The 19,735-nt window shown below is 33.1% G+C and overlaps 1 protein-coding gene and 8 non-coding genes across 10 annotated transcripts in view; 5 read left to right on the top strand and 4 right to left on the bottom strand.

Annotated features, from left to right (window-relative positions):
• Nucleotides 1–4,165: 4,165 nt before the first annotated feature.
• LOC149426426 (5S ribosomal RNA) lies at nt 4,166–4,284 on the bottom strand. The gene has a single exon (XR_016303255.1). It is a non-coding gene; the product is annotated as a 5S ribosomal RNA (ribosomal RNA).
• Nucleotides 4,285–4,607: 323 nt separating this feature from the next.
• Nucleotides 4,608–4,726, bottom strand: LOC149426425 (5S ribosomal RNA). Its single transcript, XR_016303288.1, has one exon. It is a non-coding gene; the product is annotated as a 5S ribosomal RNA (ribosomal RNA).
• Nucleotides 4,727–5,526: 800 nt separating this feature from the next.
• On the bottom strand, nt 5,527–5,645 carry LOC149426424 (5S ribosomal RNA). The gene has a single exon (XR_016303244.1). It is a non-coding gene; the product is annotated as a 5S ribosomal RNA (ribosomal RNA).
• A 691-nt stretch (nt 5,646–6,336) lies between these two features.
• On the top strand, nt 6,337–6,455 carry LOC149426423 (5S ribosomal RNA). The gene has a single exon (XR_016303287.1). It is a non-coding gene; the product is annotated as a 5S ribosomal RNA (ribosomal RNA).
• Nucleotides 6,456–6,777: 322 nt separating this feature from the next.
• LOC149426422 (5S ribosomal RNA) lies at nt 6,778–6,896 on the top strand. Its single transcript, XR_016303243.1, has one exon. It is a non-coding gene; the product is annotated as a 5S ribosomal RNA (ribosomal RNA).
• An 800-nt stretch (nt 6,897–7,696) lies between these two features.
• Nucleotides 7,697–7,815, top strand: LOC149426421 (5S ribosomal RNA). The gene has a single exon (XR_016303286.1). It is a non-coding gene; the product is annotated as a 5S ribosomal RNA (ribosomal RNA).
• Nucleotides 7,816–8,138: 323 nt separating this feature from the next.
• Nucleotides 8,139–8,257, top strand: LOC149426420 (5S ribosomal RNA). The gene has a single exon (XR_016303254.1). It is a non-coding gene; the product is annotated as a 5S ribosomal RNA (ribosomal RNA).
• A 703-nt stretch (nt 8,258–8,960) lies between these two features.
• LOC149426419 (5S ribosomal RNA) lies at nt 8,961–9,079 on the bottom strand. The gene has a single exon (XR_016303285.1). It is a non-coding gene; the product is annotated as a 5S ribosomal RNA (ribosomal RNA).
• A 3,306-nt stretch (nt 9,080–12,385) lies between these two features.
• Nucleotides 12,386–19,735, top strand: part of LOC149426418 (pancreatic triacylglycerol lipase-like) — a 60,197-nt gene continuing 52,847 nt past the window's right edge. For both annotated transcript variants that reach the window (XM_089636891.1, XM_089636882.1), the window contains exon 1: nt 12,386–12,815. The gene's annotated coding sequence lies outside the window, so the exon portion shown is untranslated. The remainder of the gene's footprint in view (nt 12,816–19,735) is intronic.

Raw genomic sequence — 19,735 nt, 5'->3', positions numbered from 1 at the left:
GCAAAAAATGGCGAAATCTAGGTGGATTCATTGGCTTTAAACCGCAGTAAGCAGTTCATATGTTTCCGTATTAATATTTCGAGGAATAATAATATTTCAATAATCTGGTAAATGTTTACATGTAAAATCAATCGCTCGACTGGTTAATAGAAAACTTTTTCTTTTCTTTCTTAAAAAATGTTTTGCTTTCCTAATCGCACTCAATATTGATAATAAAACCATTGTTACGAGGTAAATGAACTTGAAAGTTCGTTTTTCTGCATTTTATTAAATGTGACTCGCTTATTTAAACCTTTTCCGTAAAAATAAGATGGATTACTTCTTAACTTTACAATATATTTTTACTTCATTTATACATATTTATTATAGACGTGACTGATATCAATATAACTGAATAAAATACCGCACTAGTCATAGCCCCTAGGACACATTATCTGAATAACTTTCACAATGCTTGTTAATGAAGTGTACGAAGGTACACATAATAGTATTATAGCCCCGAAGAACACGATATTATTACAAAGCGTTACATGGCTTTAACTAGGTTTAGTAAATTATTCTTGAAGGGTTTGTTAGCAACCATCCCTATTTATCTTGCAGATCTCCTGAAACTGGCGCACAACATTTCCTACTTTAAAAAAATTACTTTTGATGATGCATTCAAAATAAAACCCTTTTTCTGCAAAAAAAACTCGTTTAACGAAAATCGAAAAAAAATCTTTTTTAAACTGCACTTACTGATCTTAAAGCCAGCTCGTTTTAAACCCGATGTAGGGGCAGTGTAGAATTAAGTATGAAAAATAAATGACTTTTTCGTAATTGAATAAATTTAAAATATTTTCAATATTCAAAAGTCAAAACTTTATTAAAAAATTAAATCGTTTACTGTCAGAACTGTCAGAATGAAGATTGCGCGGAAAATATTTTCAAATTGCATTTGGTTTAAGATAAATCCGCTGTTTTAGAACTATTCCAAAATAAAAAGACTGTTCTTGAAAGGAAATTAAAATCTCTTTCAGATTTCAGATTGCAAATCGTATACAATTTAAAATAAAATCATTTTGAATGAAGTCAAAGATAAAGTTTTTTAAGTCGCTTACCGATGGTTTTTATCGTGTAAAATGTAATAATGATATACTATATCTCCCAAAAAGTCTGTTGGTTTTCTGTGAAAAATATCTTCCAAAATTGTCCAAGGGGTTAACATCCTGAATATTCGTCGGGTTAAATCGTGACAAACAATAGTAGTGAAAGAAATTGGTAAGGGATGGGAAAATAGGGACTCGAGTTTATATAGGGATGAAAAATAATGAATATTTCACCATTACACCGTTGGAACCAACAAAGTTGGTTATCTTCAACATTAAGATGAAATTCAAGTGCGCAATGAAATTGTATTAAAACTCTGCATAATCATTTTTGAAGGTAGGTAGTTATAAGATGAAGTGGAATGGAGAAGAGGTTTGTGCAACGTCATGACCAACGTGATTGCAAGTAAATCATTAGTTGCTCTTGCTATGATGACATGCTATATTACAAGTATCACAAATATTGCGTTACAAAATGATAACCTCTATTTTTCCAAATAAAAGAAAATAATGTTTATTTTTCGAAATCCATTTTTATTTATTTTTTATTTGGAACGTTAACAAGTTGATAACATTACAAGAAATTAAAAATAATAATAATAAATAGAGTTTAAGCCAATAACCAAAGTTCATATTACGCAAACTAATGGAAATATATCGCAACAAATATTTGTCTTTTAAATTCTAAGTAAATCTCGTAAATATTCGACCACGTGGTAAATTGCAAATTTACTTAATGTTTTTCTAAATATTTTCCGACTTTATGTCCGGGTTAAATCTTCCCCACAGGAAAAACTAAACTCTTCCACACACTTTTCCACAAATTATCATCTAGTCAATCTACATTATGCAAGTGCATTATATAAGCATAATATAAACAAAACAATACAAGAACAACACGTCAAATCACCAGAGATCAAATGGGAAAATAATTCACTGACTCCAGATATTTTCATATCAGAGGGTTCGACTCGGTAGAACTTCTAACTGGACCTATAAATCCTACTGATCCCTCAGTATAAATATTCAAAAAGTCTTTCGTAATCCAAAAATTATTATGATTTTGTTTGTCCTCTTTTATTTGTATTTACTAACACTAACAGGTTTACTTCGAGGTAGCTGTTCTGAACTGAACATATTATATTTTATTTTTAATTTTCCCTTTCAAGGGAATGGATAGACCCTGACCCTGCAATCAGTAAGACTAAGACAATATGGAGCAGTCACCACATAACCCAGTGGCACCTCTCTCAACGTTGTGAGAGTGCATGCACTAGTCTTATGTTCCCTTGTAGTAAAACGAGAATCACTATTTCCTTTAGAGTCGACAGAAGTTTCTCCCCTCTTCTTCATAAAAACTCCCGGTGAACTGGTTTTAGGGGGTTAGCATTTGATTTTCGCTACCAGGTTAATTATAACGCATGTTCATGATGCTACAGCCCTGTGATAGTGAGTTAAATTGCCGTAGCTACCGTATTATTATTTTTTAAATGTGCATATAAATTAAATTATAAACTTTTTTTCTGTTCTTATTAGAAAAATCACACAAAATATTACGCAGTTAATAATTAAGTATGTGAGTATTTAAACACCTACTTACATATCAGATAATTTAAGAGGATTTTATTTATTAAATGAGAGAAATGCTGTTCACAGAACAACTAGTTATCAAACGTGACAACGGAATCAAAATATAGTATAATCAGTGACAGTGCTATAAACACTTTACGCAACAAAAATTATGCTATTTTCCTGAATATTTGGTTTGTACACGGCAATAATTTACACCGACAATAAAGTCGAAAGAACTGTCTTGAGAATTTTCGTCAATTATTTTACCATACATCTTGAAACGGGCGTGACTTTTCTATCGAAATTAATAATAGCCTAAGGTGCACAAAGTTCACGGCTATTCCTTATTACTTATCAACCAACATTGAATACTTTTACTAATGACTCACAAAACCCATCATACTCGTAGTTATAAATATGTGACATAATCTTAAATATCGAGAAATATTATTAAAGTTAAATGATTTGTGTGAAAATAAAGCACGTATTATTGCAGTCACTTGGGAGCCGAATAAAGTCAAGTCGTAAACTGCGTTCAATTAATCGACACAAACATTGCATTGGAGGTTCTTGACAGTCAAATAAATGTGCTACTGCCAAATGGCCAGGGACAATTTTCACAACTTGTGATCGATGAGAGATACCAGACGTGGGGGACTGTATTTGGCTCATCACAGGCGGACAGCAATTGACAAAGAATAACAGTTTTAGAAAAACGGTAAAATTGGAAGGTGTGTACTTGTATAGAATGATTAGATTTTCACGACGGATTGTTCTGGAGAGCGATATAATATTATTTTATTTTTGAAGTGAAACTTCTTTAGCCGCGTCATGCAATTTCGAGAACCGGAGTAAAACCAACTCATGACCGAAACGAAAATGCGGGACCGATTAAAGTTCATTTGATCTAGTGAAAGTTTTGAAGTAAGATATAAATGTTTTTTAGGTAATCTCGACAACTGGCGTTGGTGGTGTAATGGTCAGCGTAGTTGCATTCCAAGCAGTTGATCCGAGTTCGATTCTCGGCCATCGCATATTAATTTTTTTTTTTGGTTGAATGTTAATTTTATAACTCATTGTTTGTAGTCATTGTTCTTTGAAATTTTTAAATTTTTAATCCATTGTAATTTTAAACATTATTTATTTTTCATATTATTTTTTTCGTCATTTAAATTATATTTTGTACTGGGGTGACATCTATCGGCAGAATATTTTTTAATTTTAAATTATATAGTTTATGGGGGTGACATCTATCGGCAGAATATAAATATATATTTTTTAATCTATTTAATTATATTGATTACGGGGGTGACATCTATCGGCAGAATCTTTTAATGTTTTTTGTTTTTAACGCCTTTTTTTTTTTCAATGGTTGACCATAATATCAATCCACTAAGTAATATTTTAGGCCTGTAGCATACTTGAAAAGTTAAAGAATGATATAAGATTGTTTATGATGTTAACGATAAAAAAATAAAAAAAACATAAAATTACCATAAAAAATGGGCCAACGGCACGCGGTGTTCCCAAGCGGTCACCCATCCAAGTACTGACCGCGCCCAATGTTGCTTAACTTTGGTGATCGGACGAGAACCGATGTGTTCAACATGGTATGGTCGTTGGCAAACGCTAAACAATATTAATTTCTATTCTACCTGCCAATAAATATATGAAAATTAGTATAAAAAAGCCCTAATAATACTGAAAACATTAGCAAGGTGTGTGCGACGTTGATAAAAATAATCATTACATACGCGCTTGAAAAAGATCGTAATTACATCCATAATTTTGAAGGAATTTTTTTTTTCAATGGTTGACCATAATATCAATCCACTAAGTAATATTTTAGGCCTGTAGCATACTTGAAAAGTTAAAGAATTTTATGATATTATTAATGATAGTAAAGATAAAAAAATAAAAAAAAACATGAAATTACCATAAAAAATGGGCCAACGGCACGCGGTGTTCCCAAGCGGTCACCCATCCAAGTACTGACCGCGCCCAATGTTGCTTAACTTCGGTGATCGGACGAGAACCGGTGTGTTCAACATGGTATGGTCGTTGGCAAACGCTAAACAATATTAATTTCTACTCTACCTGCCAATAAATATATGAAAATTAGTATAAAAAAGCCCTAATAATACTGAAAACATTAGCAAGGTGTATGCGACGTTGATAAAAATAATCATTACATACGCGCTTGAAAAAGATCGTAATTACATCCATAACTTTGCAGGAATTTTTTGAAGTGAAACTTCTTTACGCGCGTCATGCAATTTCGAGGACCGGAGTAAAACCGACTCATGACCGTGACGAAAAAACGGGATCATTTCGCTATAGGAGCCTAGCTAATATTATATACCTAGTTTAGGTCACTCTCCGAACTCAGCTTCGCGGTCTAGAGGCAGAGCGCACGACTGTGGTCGTGAAGAACCGAGGTTCGATCCCCGCTTTAACTAATTTTTTTTGAAGTGAAACTTCTTTACGCGCGTCATGCAATTTCGAGGAGTAAAACCAACTCATGACCGAAACGAAAATGCGGGACCGATTAAAGTTCATTTGATGTAGTAAAAGTTTTGAAGTAAAATATAAATGCTTCTTAGCTCATCTCGACAACTGGCGTTGGTGGTGTAATGGTCAGCATAGTTGCTTTCGAAGCAGTTGATCCGAGTTCGATTCTCGGCCATGGAATATTATTTTTTTGTTTTTAAGGAATTTTTTTTTTTTAATGGTTGACCATAATATCAATCCACTAAGTAATATTTTAGGCCTGTAGCATAATTGAAAAGTTAAAGAATGATATAAAATTTTTTATGATGTTAACGATAAAAAAATGAAAAAAAACATAAAATTAAAATAAAAAATGGGCCAACGGCACGCGGTGTTCCCAAGCGGTCACCCATCCAAGTACTGACCGCGCCCAATGTTGCTTAACTTCGGTGATCGGACGAGAACCGGTGTGTTCAAAATGGTATGGTCGTTGGCAAAAGTTAAACAATATTAATTTCTATTCTACCTGCCAATAAATATATGAAAATTAGTATAAAAAAGCCCTAATAATATTGAAAAAATTAGCAAGGTGTGTGCGAGGTTGATAAAAATAATCATTACATACGCGCTTGAAAAAGATCGTAATTACATTAATAAGTTTGTAGGAATTTTTTTTTTCAATGGTTGACCATAATATCAATCCACTAAGTAATATTTTAGGCCTGTAGCATACTTGAAAAGTTAAAGAATTTTATGATATTATTAATTATAGTAATGATAAAAAAATAAAAAAAACATGAAATTAAAATAAAATAAAAAAATGGGTGTGTCAAGCCTACGCAAGACAGAAGTGAAACTTCTAGTATTCTTCTCTCTCTCTCTTTTCATTTCATTCTCTCTTTTTTTCTGTCTATTGACATATTTATAAGTAGCATGTGATAAAAAAAATTAAAAGTTATAAAAAAAGAAAAAAAAAATTAGTTAAAGCGGGGATCGAACCTCGGTTCTTCACGACCACAGTCGTGCGCTCTGCCTGTAGACAGCGAAGATGAGTTAGGAGAGTGAGTTAAACTAGGTATATAATATTTACACCTTGCTAATGTTTTCAGTATTATTAGGGCTTTTTTATACTAATTTTCATATATTTATTGGCAGGTAGAGTAGAAATTAATATTGTTTAGCGTTTGCCAACGACCATACCATGTTGAACACACCGGTTCTCGTCCGATCACCGAAGTTAAGCAACATTGGGCGCGGTCAGTACTTGGATGGGTGACCGCTTGGGAACACCGCGTGCCGTTGGCCTATTTTTTATTTTAATTTCATGTTTTTTTTATTTTTTTATCATTACTATAATTAATAATATCATAAAATTCTTTAACTTTTCAAGTATGCTACAGGCCTAAAATATTACTTAGTGGATTGATATTATGGTCAACCATTGAAAAAAAAAATTCCTACAAACTTATTAATGTAATTACGATCTTTTTCAAGCGCGTATGTAATGATTATTTTTATCAACCTCGCACACACCTTGCTAATTTTTTCAATATTATTAGGGCTTTTTTATACTAATTTTCATATATTTATTGGCAGGTAGAATAGAAATTAATATTGTTTAACTTTTGCCAACGACCATACCATTTTGAACACACCGGTTCTCGTCCGATCACCGAAGTTAAGCAACATTGGGCGCGGTCAGTACTTGGATGGGTGACCGCTTGGGAACACCGCGTGCCGTTGGCCCATTTTTTATTTTAATTTTATGTTTTTTTTCATTTTTTTATCGTTAACATCATAAAAAATTTTATATCATTCTTTAACTTTTCAATTATGCTACAGGCCTAAAATATTACTTAGTGGATTGATATTATGGTCAACCATTAAAAAAAAAAAATTCCTTAAAAACAAAAAAATAATATTCCATGGCCGAGAATCGAACTCGGATCAACTGCTTCGAAAGCAACTATGCTGACCATTACACCACCAACGCCAGTTGTCGAGATGAGCTAAGAAGCATTTATATTTTACTTCAAAACTTTTACTACATCAAATGAACTTTAATCGGTCCCGCATTTTCGTTTCGGTCATGAGTTGGTTTTACTCCTCGAAATTGCATGACGCGCGTAAAGAAGTTTCACTTCAAAAAAAATTAGTTAAAGCGGGGATCGAACCTCGGTTCTTCACGACCACAGTCGTGCGCTCTGCCTCTAGACCGCGAAGCTGAGTTCGGAGAGTGACCTAAACTAGGTATATAATATTAGCTAGGCTCCTATAGCGAAATGATCCCGTTTTTTCGTCACGGTCATGAGTCGGTTTTACTCCGGTCCTCGAAATTGCATGACGCGCGTAAAGAAGTTTCACTTCAAAAAATTCCTGCAAAGTTATGGATGTAATTACGATCTTTTTCAAGCGCGTATGTAATGATTATTTTTATCAACGTCGCATACACCTTGCTAATGTTTTCAGTATTATTAGGGCTTTTTTATACTAATTTTCATATATTTATTGGCAGGTAGAGTAGAAATTAATATTGTTTAGCGTTTGCCAACGACCATACCATGTTGAACACACCGGTTCTCGTCCGATCACCGAAGTTAAGCAACATTGGGCGCGGTCAGTACTTGGATGGGTGACCGCTTGGGAACACCGCGTGCCGTTGGCCCATTTTTTATGGTAATTTCATGTTTTTTTTTATTTTTTTATCTTTACTATCATTAATAATATCATAAAATTCTTTAACTTTTCAAGTATGCTACAGGCCTAAAATATTACTTAGTGGATTGATATTATGGTCAACCATTGAAAAAAAAAATTCCTTCAAAATTATGGATGTAATTACGATCTTTTTCAAGCGCGTATGTAATGATTATTTTTATCAACGTCGCACACACCTTGCTAATGTTTTCAGTATTATTAGGGCTTTTTTATACTAATTTTCATATATTTATTGGCAGGTAGAATAGAAATTAATATTGTTTAGCGTTTGCCAACGACCATACCATGTTGAACACATCGGTTCTCGTCCGATCACCAAAGTTAAGCAACATTGGGCGCGGTCAGTACTTGGATGGGTGACCGCTTGGGAACACCGCGTGCCGTTGGCCCATTTTTTATGGTAATTTTATGTTTTTTTTATTTTTTTATCGTTAACATCATAAACAATCTTATATCATTCTTTAACTTTTCAAGTATGCTACAGGCCTAAAATATTACTTAGTGGATTGATATTATGGTCAACCATTGAAAAAAAAAAAGGCGTTAAAAACAAAAAACATTAAAAGATTCTGCCGATAGATGTCACCCCCGTAATCAATATAATTAAATAGATTAAAAAATATATATTTATATTCTGCCGATAGATGTCACCCCCATAAACTATATAATTTAAAATTAAAAAATATTCTGCCGATAGATGTCACCCCAGTACAAAATATAATTTAAATGACGAAAAAAATAATATGAAAAATAAATAATGTTTAAAATTACAATGGATTAAAAATTTAAAAATTTCAAAGAACAATGACTACAAACAATGAGTTATAAAATTAACATTCAACCAAAAAAAAAAATTAATATGCGATGGCCGAGAATCGAACTCGGATCAACTGCTTGGAATGCAACTACGCTGACCATTACACCACCAACGCCAGTTGTCGAGATTACCTAAAAAACATTTATATCTTACTTCAAAACTTTCACTAGATCAAATGAACTTTAATCGGTCCCGCATTTTCGTTTCGGTCATGAGTTGGTTTTACTCCGGTTCTCGAAATTGCATGACGCGGCTAAAGAAGTTTCACTTCAATAGGCCAACGGCACGCGGTGTTCCCAAGCGGTCACCCATCCAAGTACTGACCGCGCCCAATGTTGCTTAACTTCGGTGATCGGACGAGAACCGGTGTGTTCAACATGGTATGGTCGTTGGCAAACGCTAAACAATATTAATTTCTACTCTACCTGCCAATAAATATATGAAAATTAGTATAAAAAAGCCCTAATAATACTGAAAACATTAGCAAGGTGTAAATATTATATACCTAGTTTAACTCACTCTCCTAACTCATCTTCGCTGTCTACAGGCAGAGCGCACGACTGTGGTCGTGAAGAACCGAGGTTCGATCCCCGCTTTAACTAATTTTTTTTTTCTTTTTTTATAACTTTTAATTTTTTTTATCACATGCTACTTATAAATATGTCAATAGACAGAAAAAAAGAGAGAATGAAATGAAAAGAGAGAGAGAGAAGAATACTAGAAGTTTCACTTCTGTCTTGCGTAGGCTTGACACACCCATTTTTTTTATTTTAGGGAAATCAACAGTAAACTTGGTTTATACTAATGATGAGTCGTTCATAAGTGAGCCGCACAATTCAGCTAGCTCTTTTTGATGAGCCGTATTTGGTACAACTCCTGGTAAACCGATCCACGGCCCAATCGAACGGTTACTATTTTTATCAGGAGATGTTTTAGAAAAATAGCGCCAACAACATTACTCAATTGTTATTACTTATTCATAGACGTAACCGGCATCTGACAGTCCGACATCTGGACATGGACATAATATGAACCTACACCATCGACGAATTAGGACACTCACACCTACCACTTTCGCGCCCTTGAGGTGATTTTCTCACGAAAACGGCGCTATACAAATAATCCAATCATTATTATTATTACCAACATTTTTTTTTACTAACATCTTATTTTTCTGCTGGTTCAAGGCGGCTTACCGCTACCAAGAGTCGTACTATGATTCATACGTTTTGATCCGGGAGCCGTATCAGGGGAGCCGCAACTGAGAAGCCGTACCGGGAGGAGCTGTATCGGTCAATCATAGTATTTTCATTGCGCCTATGCTCTGAGCTCACGGCTCCCGTTCAATTAAGCCATCGTTCAATTGAATCGATTGAACTGGTGCCGTGGCTCCCGCTCTTAATAAAATGAGTCATGACTCATCGCTGGTTGATACATTTGCAATTTACTTAACTGAGAAACCAATTATTGATTTCCTTACTAGTATTTAACAATTAAAAAGTAAAGGCATTACACACGCATTCAATTACAATAAGAAATACTTCATAATACATTATTACGTTTTCTATAGTTTGGATTAGTTGGGATACGAATATCTACACTTTTAACAGAGATTTTATATTTATCTTCGTTACTATTTAAGATATCTGCACGAGCAAGTATATTATTATATGCTGAACACAATCTTATAATGCAAGCATTTTGATATAAATTTGTTTAGCAATGATTTTCAATCAAAAGATTGCACTAACGCTTGTTCCGCGTAGGTATTGTCGATTCAATTCAGTACAGTCAGTAATATTGTTTATGATTTTATTTAGCACAATCGCATCTGCAAATTGTCTACGTACACTTATGAATGAATTTGAAAAATATAGTGAAATGTTATTGAACTCCACAATTTAAAATGGAATTAATTTTCCATATCCTAATCAATCAATTATGCAACTCTGTATGATATTATAAAAATTTTGGTACATTTTATTTGGCTTTATATGTGACATAGCCTCTATAGATAGTTAACCACCGCTGACAGGTGAAAGCCAAAGGTATTCGTACGCGCCATAACGGAATACTAAACCTTTTTAGGAAATTAGAGCTATCGCTGATTTTTTGTTACTTTTTGTTTGTAAACCTGACTCTACTTCCTGATTTACGAATTCCATAAATGTTTGAAAAATAATATTATTACTTGCTTTACTGTACAAAATTTTACGACAAAATCGTTTACATAAAATTATAAAAAGCCTAGCACTACAATATAAAGTAAAAAAGATAGCCAGAAACCTTTTATTATTAATACAGATTTATTATGTACCATCGATGTTTATTTTTTATAACCGTAACTAAATTTAAGTCGTTGAGAATAAATTAAAAATAGATCAGTCTTATAAAATATTTGGGTTTCTCGCTTTAACCGGCGCGCGTTGATATCTTTCAGATTATTATGAGAGTTTAATCGCTTTTCTATTTTGTTTTAGAGTCTTGAAACCATCTCTCCAAACGGTGTCGTAAAAATATTATAATATTCATGATTTCATAACAATACTCTTTTGCACTTTGGTCTTGTTCTAGGCCAAGTCATTGATCGTTGGTGTTTTTTTTATTATTTATTTGTTAACCATATTTGTAACATATTTAAAGCCTTTTTCTAATATTATGCTTTTCTGGAGTTCATTTTACTATCGAATCATTTTTACTAACTTAAAATACCATCGTCAATTCTCCAAATTAATTTCTTTCATTCAAATTCTCTCATACATTTAAAATATAACCAGAATTATTATTATCGTTATTTTTAGAACTCATTAATATATGGATACTAACCCAGTCTTTTATTGCATTGTTTTAGCTCTTTACTTTGTCGTTTTTAACGATTATTTCCGTTCATAATAGAACACCGTTGTGATTACTGACGGCAAAAAATTAAACGAATTCAGTTTCACGTACTTTCAAAATAGTTAGTTACCGAATAAGAACTTTATTAGTTTAATACAAGAATAACAATCTCGCTTTAACGATGCCAATGGTAGGTAGACTGTAGATACTAAGACATTGAACTTAAACATAATTTCTTTGTCAATTCTTGCGAAGTCAACTATTGTGCTTGAGTCGGTTAAACTCTAAAGCGCGCCGTAAAATGGTGACATTTATTTATGTATGGTTTTCATTGAGAATTTGTTACAGCTTTGTTTAGAAATATTGATTATTTATAATGTGTGAAAAATTTAGGCTCAGTTGTCGAGAAATTGAAGACTTCACTCTCTATCTTATTAGTTTTTGGGTATTTGATTATTATTGTGATGTAATCTGCTTAAGTTTGTAAGCTTTTAAAATGCAACAGAAAGTCTTTTTTCAAGGCTTAAGTAACAAAAGTAAAGTAAAAAATTACTTGTACCTCTTGTTAATCATTGCAATAGTAAAAAGTACGTTATATGTTTGTGCCCTGATATTGTCTGGTAGATATAACTCATATGACGTTCTCAGCTTTTCCGCTCTCGGGAACAACAAGTACTTATTTCTTACCGCGTTATATACGTATTTGTTTTGTTCGTGCCATTGTTGTAGTTTGCACATTTCCAATCGACTTTCTTCACACATCTTCGCGTAATATGGAAGGACTACCGAGAAGGTCTTTCAGAGAGAAGTATTATAGATTGTGGCCGTTGCCAAAGTCCATTCTCGCGCCGACTTTCGTGCGGGAAGCACGCGACCGAATCCACAACGCTACCATAACTACCGTTCTTCGTTCTGCCTTCCACCGTATGAGCATCGCCGCTATTTCGCTAAACCGCTCGCGCTTGTAGCCGTACTATTTAATCATCAACCAGCGCTGGCACTACCGGCTGTCAACATTCCGCCTGAAGTATAGACGTTACACAACGGATGCCAAAAGAAAACGAAATCGCTCATAATAACAATATGTAGTACGTGTTTGTTTACGTTATTACAAACGGCGATGTACTTCGAAGTGTTCTGAAAATTAATACGCGTGACCGTCAGAATTTAGTGTGAGGCTTTGTTCCACTGATAGGACGTCGCGTTAAAAGCGTCCTTACAAGCTAGTGTAAAACTTTTGTTTTGAGTTTAACTAATTAGTTTCTTTTGTGCTTTGAAGATTTTCCGCACCGGTTTGTATAATTCATTTTATATCTTAACTTACTATTTAAGTAGCAGTTTGATGAATGCGCGTGTTTGTATTTTACTTGGTAAACTTTCTTCCCTCTTCAAAAATGTTATGGTTGTGTATTTCGCGGTGCATTCTGTGTACACTTTCTATTCGAGGCTCACTAAATATGATTACACTCGATAATGATCAATATTCTACAACTGCTGTAATTTGAACGTTCCTCGTGTAATGTCACCAATCACTGCTCTTATTATCCCCTAACTTGTCTTTTAAAATAAATACACAGTAAAAACGCTACTAGTTGGTCGTAGAGTTCCGCAATTTAATACAAACATGATTTCATTATTCTACTTACAAATCGATAAAATCAAAGTTTAAATAATGTTAGGAAAACACATTAGCTTCCAAACAAATAATGTGTTGAAACTGCTAGCTGTTGTAAGGTGGGTGGTACTCTAATCACTAATCTTCCATTGCACCATACTCACACTATAAGAAATTCCAACCAGTAATTGTGTTTCTAAATTCTGCAACATTTTTTTAAATTCGGTTTTACGCGTAGTATTTGAAGAATTACGCAAAAACCTTTTTTAAATTACACTTTTCAAATGCCACCAAAATAGTCCAATTTGGCGGCAGAGGGTGCATAGCCTCGTGTATCGAAATGAATTATCATTTTGAATATCGTTATTTGTTTGATCTATTTAAATATATGCTCTTGAGTAATAATGTTCTTACAATTTAAACACAATTAAATTTTAAGCAAAAATTTTATTTTTAAACCATGTAATGTTTTTTATTCTATTTTATATTGTTTTATATTATGTTCCTTGCCCATAATTGTGTTCGTATTTGCGTTTGGTTCAACCATTTATCTGTTAAAATAGCGTAATAATAGTTTTCTGGTAATTTTAATCGCATTATGTGTGTAATGTAAATGTTGCCTAAAACATGTAATAGTTGGTACATCCTGCTATTAAATGTAATTATTAACTATAGCCACAGACATATATATAGCTAGCTACCTCCCATTATCATACTGACTATCTAACTTCTTATAAAAAAACGGTTTTATATAAATATGTTATTTAATAATATTTGGCTAATTTATATAGCGCCGTTTTCGTGAGAAATCACCTCAAGGGCGCTGTGTTTAATTTCAAATTATTGTGAAGTAGAATATGACTCAAAATAAAGTTTTTAAAAACATTTTTAAAACTATTTACACACAGAACAATAGTGTTTATTTACTACCTCTTTTCCAGTCGATAGTTTATGTATAAAAGCACCATGTTGTAATGGATTTAAATACTTAATAACATGTTCATAAATATTTTATTAACTTGTCCACTACCGATTGCATTATTTAAACAGGTTGAAAATCTTCCGTTACGATTAAAAATAACACAGTAGTTAAATTATTTTAACTGCTTGAAAGTTTTTTTTTTCTGCAATGAAATCTAACGTTTATCTGCGAATGATAAATTAAAACCAACACAATAGTAGCTGTGTAGTAAAAGCTTATACTTTGTTGAGAATTATGTACCGAATGATTTATTTCTATGATAATCTATGAAGTTCTGAATTTATATAAATAGATATTGCCGTATTACCCAGATGCACGACAACGAACATGAACAGCGACCTATATGGGATTTCTTTAAATTCTGAACACTTCACCTTGAACCGAAAATTGGATATCTTCATGTTTTTCGGTTCACTGACTCCTACGAGTATTAACTTTCGGAATGTTTTCATTCTGATCATATAATATCCCGTTTACTGCGTCTTCTAGTTATATCTCAACTTTGTTACAGATCTTTAAAAGTATTCACAAGCAATTTAAAAGATACCGTTTCATCTTTGTTTTTTATTTAGACTCAAAAGAAGCGGGTATAAAAGCTTTTGGAATTTAAGTAAATACTTAGGTAATACATAGCACAATACTTCTTTATTTTGTGGGGCCAAAACATGACACGACCTTCTGAAATGTTGTAAAATCTTCTTATCACATACTTTTATTTGTTTTATTTTTAATTTAGCTCTCTGCTGTTTATCTCACAAAAGGTTAAGCATCTAATCTTAGGCAATAATATGATAATAATTTAAAATATACAGTTATGTTCGAATGATGAATAATGATTCTACAGAGATAAGAATAATGTTTTGACGATTCGTATAACGCCTTTTTTGTGAAAAATTTGATAGATGGGTATGAATTTATTCTGACGAAAAATATGTTTATTTTTTTATTTTTCATTGACCTCCGTGGTGTGTTTTATTCGAGGCTAAGATTAAATATTAAATTGATCATGATCATATTGACACAAATTCTGCTAACTAGATCAACTTGACCAGTTGGCACTCGAAAAATAGATTGCTTTAATTGGGTGCAGTATAATGACAGCAATTTTTGCAAAAAAAATAAGGAACTGCCGCGTTATATAGCCGCGTGTCATGCGTTTATATACTAGTTCCTATAATGAAGAATAGTTGCATCATGTTGTTTTCTTGGCTACTTCAGTTATGTGCATAATGACGATGCAAAACTATCTATTAACCAAGACACACGGTCTTGTATGCTGGAAACCTGTAATTATCAAATAGATACATGGTTTTGTTAAAGTTACACAACCGTTTCGGTTGGTTGCCAAGAACGCACTCCAAGACGCTGGCTTCGAAGAATTGCGGTCGACAGCCGACAACGTTAGTATTAGTTCACGTAAAGATCTTTCTATGACCTGAAAACACAAATATCTACACATCATGTTCCGTCAACATCAACAATGTTACAAAAAAACGGTCTGCCATATATTTGTTTTTTTGTGAGATGTGATGCAAATTTCGCCAACCAAAGTGATTGCAGAAATGCACTGCATGAATATTCATTCTCGTCTTCGAATTTCATTTCTAACCTTCCCGGAAAATTGAATTTTTTCGTATTATTTATTATAACTTCCACTAAACAAAATTGATAAAAACAGTTCCTAAAACTGCTGAAAAGGCCATGCCTAAATATGTAACATTAAAATCTGTATCACTCATCCAAATATTTATCTCATGGGTTCTTTAAACTCTCCGAATTGGGATCTTTGAGCGTTTTTATATTCCGCCGACTCGTAGAGCCATTCTATCTCCACCATAAAGGGTTGTATTTTTCAGTCAGAGCTTTAACCAAAACGATTTCCGCGTTTGTTGATAAACGTAACACATTTTGACAAACTTTGAAGATTCGATATAACTTCATCAAGTATAGTAATCGGTTTGAACTCAAATAATATGTTAAAATTTGTAACCATTGCAAATCTTATTCCTTGAATAATAATTAATCTGCCATCACTCATTCAATTCGCCACGCGTGCCTGATAAAACCTATTTAAAATCATGAACTTGAAACTGTTTTCAAATGCAAATGCCTTATGCATATATTTACCACATAGTAAATGTATGTAAGTAATTTGAAGTGTCAGCGTGCTTTTGCAAAAACAATAATTAATAATAGTTTTGCTGAGCGCTGATTGGTGCAGGATAAAATATGCTATACATATGTAGTTTCAAGACACTGAAAGCTTTTAGCAAACATGAAATCGTATTTTGTTTTTGACATGAAAGAAGTACCTACTTTCTTTTACTTGGTTTTTAGTTGTTTTTTTTAAGCATGCGTTGCGTGGTGTTTAGATTTTTTTTTGTTAGGCTTTTAAAATACAGTTTTCCACTCCAGGAAAAATATTAATTTTAAGAAATTTCTTTTGCTCAAAAATCCGGGTTTTGTTATGATTTTGTATAAAATAAACACATCTTCTTACAATTTTTTTTGACAACAGTCATGGCGAACATCGGTAAAGAAATAAAACACGCCTTTTGTGTTCGACCAACTTTCGTATGTTGTAATATCTATTTGTTATGTCCACCACGTTACCATTCATTTAGTTCATATTCAAGAAAAGTGTGTTTCTCATTTCTTAAGTAAATAAATTTGCAAGAAATATATATCAGCACAACGCTATGCGAATTCAGTGGAGTTTCGTGGAACTTTTGCCAAAATAAATTACCATTAACATCTTATTTACTTTCGGTAGGTACCTACGTACGTGAGTTACGTTGTTTTAATTGACGTGTGATGACTAATGACAATGACGCACACAGTTTCAGCAATTCATTATCAGTTCGCCAACTGGCCGTTCGGATAATATAACCTATAACCTTCACATATTAATTCAACAATTAAGATTAAATCATTTCGGTCTATTTAAAAATAATAAAACATTAAAAAAGAATGGATGATATATCACGTTATAGCCATATAACAGTTCAATACACGTCCTGCAACTTAACTATAACTTAACTATTAACTATAACTTAACTATTAACTATAACTTAACTAACTTAACTATTAACTTAACTATTTTCCCATGCGAAAAGCCTTATATTTAAGCATCGGTCTTCTAAAATCCTATATTCATCGGTCCTATTAAATAGGAAATGTGTGGGTAATTTTTGTAATTACGTATATTTTTTTCTGTTAGGAATGTGATTTTCCTGTTAGGATTGTGATATTTTCAATTGCTTAATATCGGTATCATAGATTCGTATAGGTATTGTATTATAGTTAACTTATCATGAATTGCAATGATGAGTGAGGAAAATATTTTTGTAAGCACGTAATATGACACATTTAATGATAAGTGACGAATGTTTGACAACAACTTACATACGTATGTACGATATACAACTACGCACTACGTTCAAATATTACTGAGAATTTTTTATTGTGAAAAAACTGAGTAGGGTACAAGAGAGTATCTGGGTACATGTGCACTCGGCGTAAACTTTTCATTTATTTTGTATTAACGCGGCCGTGTTACTTACTGCTCGGAAGCTTATGCAATCTTCTAATGTGAGAAATAATTTTCTTACGATACCCGAAATTATTTCTGGAACTGCATTACTACATGGTTCTGTTTGACAATTGTTATTTTTGTGCGCATACCCAATGTTTGCAAAATTATACTCTTTTAGCTCAAAACGGTATCCGTGGTCGAGGGTAAGGCTCCCGACTAGCGAACCGGAGGTCGCGGTTCAAATCCCAGCATGTGCAAGGAAATTTCATTCGATTAATTTGTGTTATTTATCACATTTCTCATTTTAAAATAATATAATAAAAACTATATGTGGCACGTTCAGAGTGGAAGATACTGTCAGTATCGCCCTGGTGTAAGACCACCATTTGGAATGGAAATATTGCCTGAAATGGCTTTTGTCGTGTTTGATGACCAGATCTGAATAGCCAGGTACTACCCTATCTCGTTCCCCTCCCCACTACCTTCAGCCTCACAACAAACCCCAATTGGAGGGGCCATAGTCTCGCTGGCTCCAGACGGTCGGGAGGAGTTGAGGATTCTTGTGCGTTTTCACATAAAAAAAAATAATTAAATTATGTTCTGAAACAGAGAGCTTTTTGGGAGGGTGGTAGGGTAAACTACATTTACTCAAGATTATCATTTTATTATTTTTTTTAAATAATTTATGTCACATCAATAACTTCATTTTCAATTCTGTGATGTGGAGAAGACATAGACTGGGCAATAAACTAATTAGTTTTAAATAACGTGTAATCATAATTTATGCTTATGGTTAAGTATTCACAATATTTTTTTTAAATTTTAAGGGTTCTTTAATGTTATTGTGAAAGTCCAAATGGCGTTAATAAATAAATAATAACATATCAGGGGGGCAAACAGAGGTCGTATTTTTTTCACATACGGCTCTAGAAAACAATTGGAACAGATGGCATCCACTAACCTGATATCCAAAACTTTGAAATCGGGGAAGGTATTTTTTCGTGTAGAATCCTAAAGAGAAATTTCCTCAAAATTTTTGATACGATTGGTGAAATTGTGTAATATTCTATTGAGAAAATATGTACTTCTATGTTACTAAGTTTACAAGAGTTCTCATCCAGAATTTTTTGAAAATTTTATTCCTATTACTGTCCAAGTAAACATCAAATAACAAACAACATTCACCCGCTATGTGCATTTTTCAAGGAAACGTCGATTTCAAATCAATCAAACCTTTCTCAACCAATCGTTTTAGGATAATATGGTACAAGGCTTCCGATCGCGATGAAGCTAGGTTTGCCTACAGATTATTCCTTTGCAATACAATGTATTTAAATTCCATTTGCGTCGCTATACGTCTTATAAATTCATTGCAAAACAAAGATCTAGTGCAGAATTCCAAATTAAATTCCATCGCGTGTGATGCGATAAATCGAAATCTTTAATAATAATATTCGTTTAATTTGTATAGCGCCGTTTTTGTGAAAAATCATCGCAAGGGCGCCGTTAGATGGAGAAAAATGAGAATTTCTGATTTATTGAAATTCAGTTAAAAACTGGATTGCAGTTCGTTTCCTATTATAACTTTAAGTACATTCTTAATATATCGGAACGCGTGTTCATGCACCTGCATTTGTCTTGATAATACAGGGTGTATCGGCAAGTACCCGACAAACTTTAACCAGCTATTCCTCAGCACATTTGGAGTAAAAAATGTTATCGGCGCTTTGCTGTCCGGTAACATTTTTTTTCCATTAAAAACAAAAAATAAATTAAAAAATCCACACTCCGTCACTGTCATTTGCATTGTTTCTCGCGTTCAACAGCTGTTATTAGCAAGTGTGTCAAAAAGTGTCCTCGCTCTTTCGTACACACTAAATAATAATAGTTAAAAATGAGACGAATGGTGCCGTGCCATTTCGTTGTGATTGTAAAAGCGCGCCAACGTAGGTACGTACGTTCATTATTCAACGAAACTCGTCAAACAACAAAATATTGCCAGATGGGTTTTCAAACTTTGACAAAGGATAAAACATTGGTGACATGTGGTGAATATATGAATAGTAAATTTTTTATTAAA

This window comes from Hesperophylax consimilis, chromosome 1 (assembly GCF_061612785.1).
Source record: "Hesperophylax consimilis isolate HC1 chromosome 1, BYU_Hcon_1.0, whole genome shotgun sequence".
NCBI classification, from domain to species: Eukaryota; Metazoa; Arthropoda; class Insecta; order Trichoptera; family Limnephilidae; genus Hesperophylax; species Hesperophylax consimilis.
The sequence above is the reverse complement of the archived record's forward strand: the minus strand, read 5'-3'. Positions and strand labels throughout refer to the sequence as shown.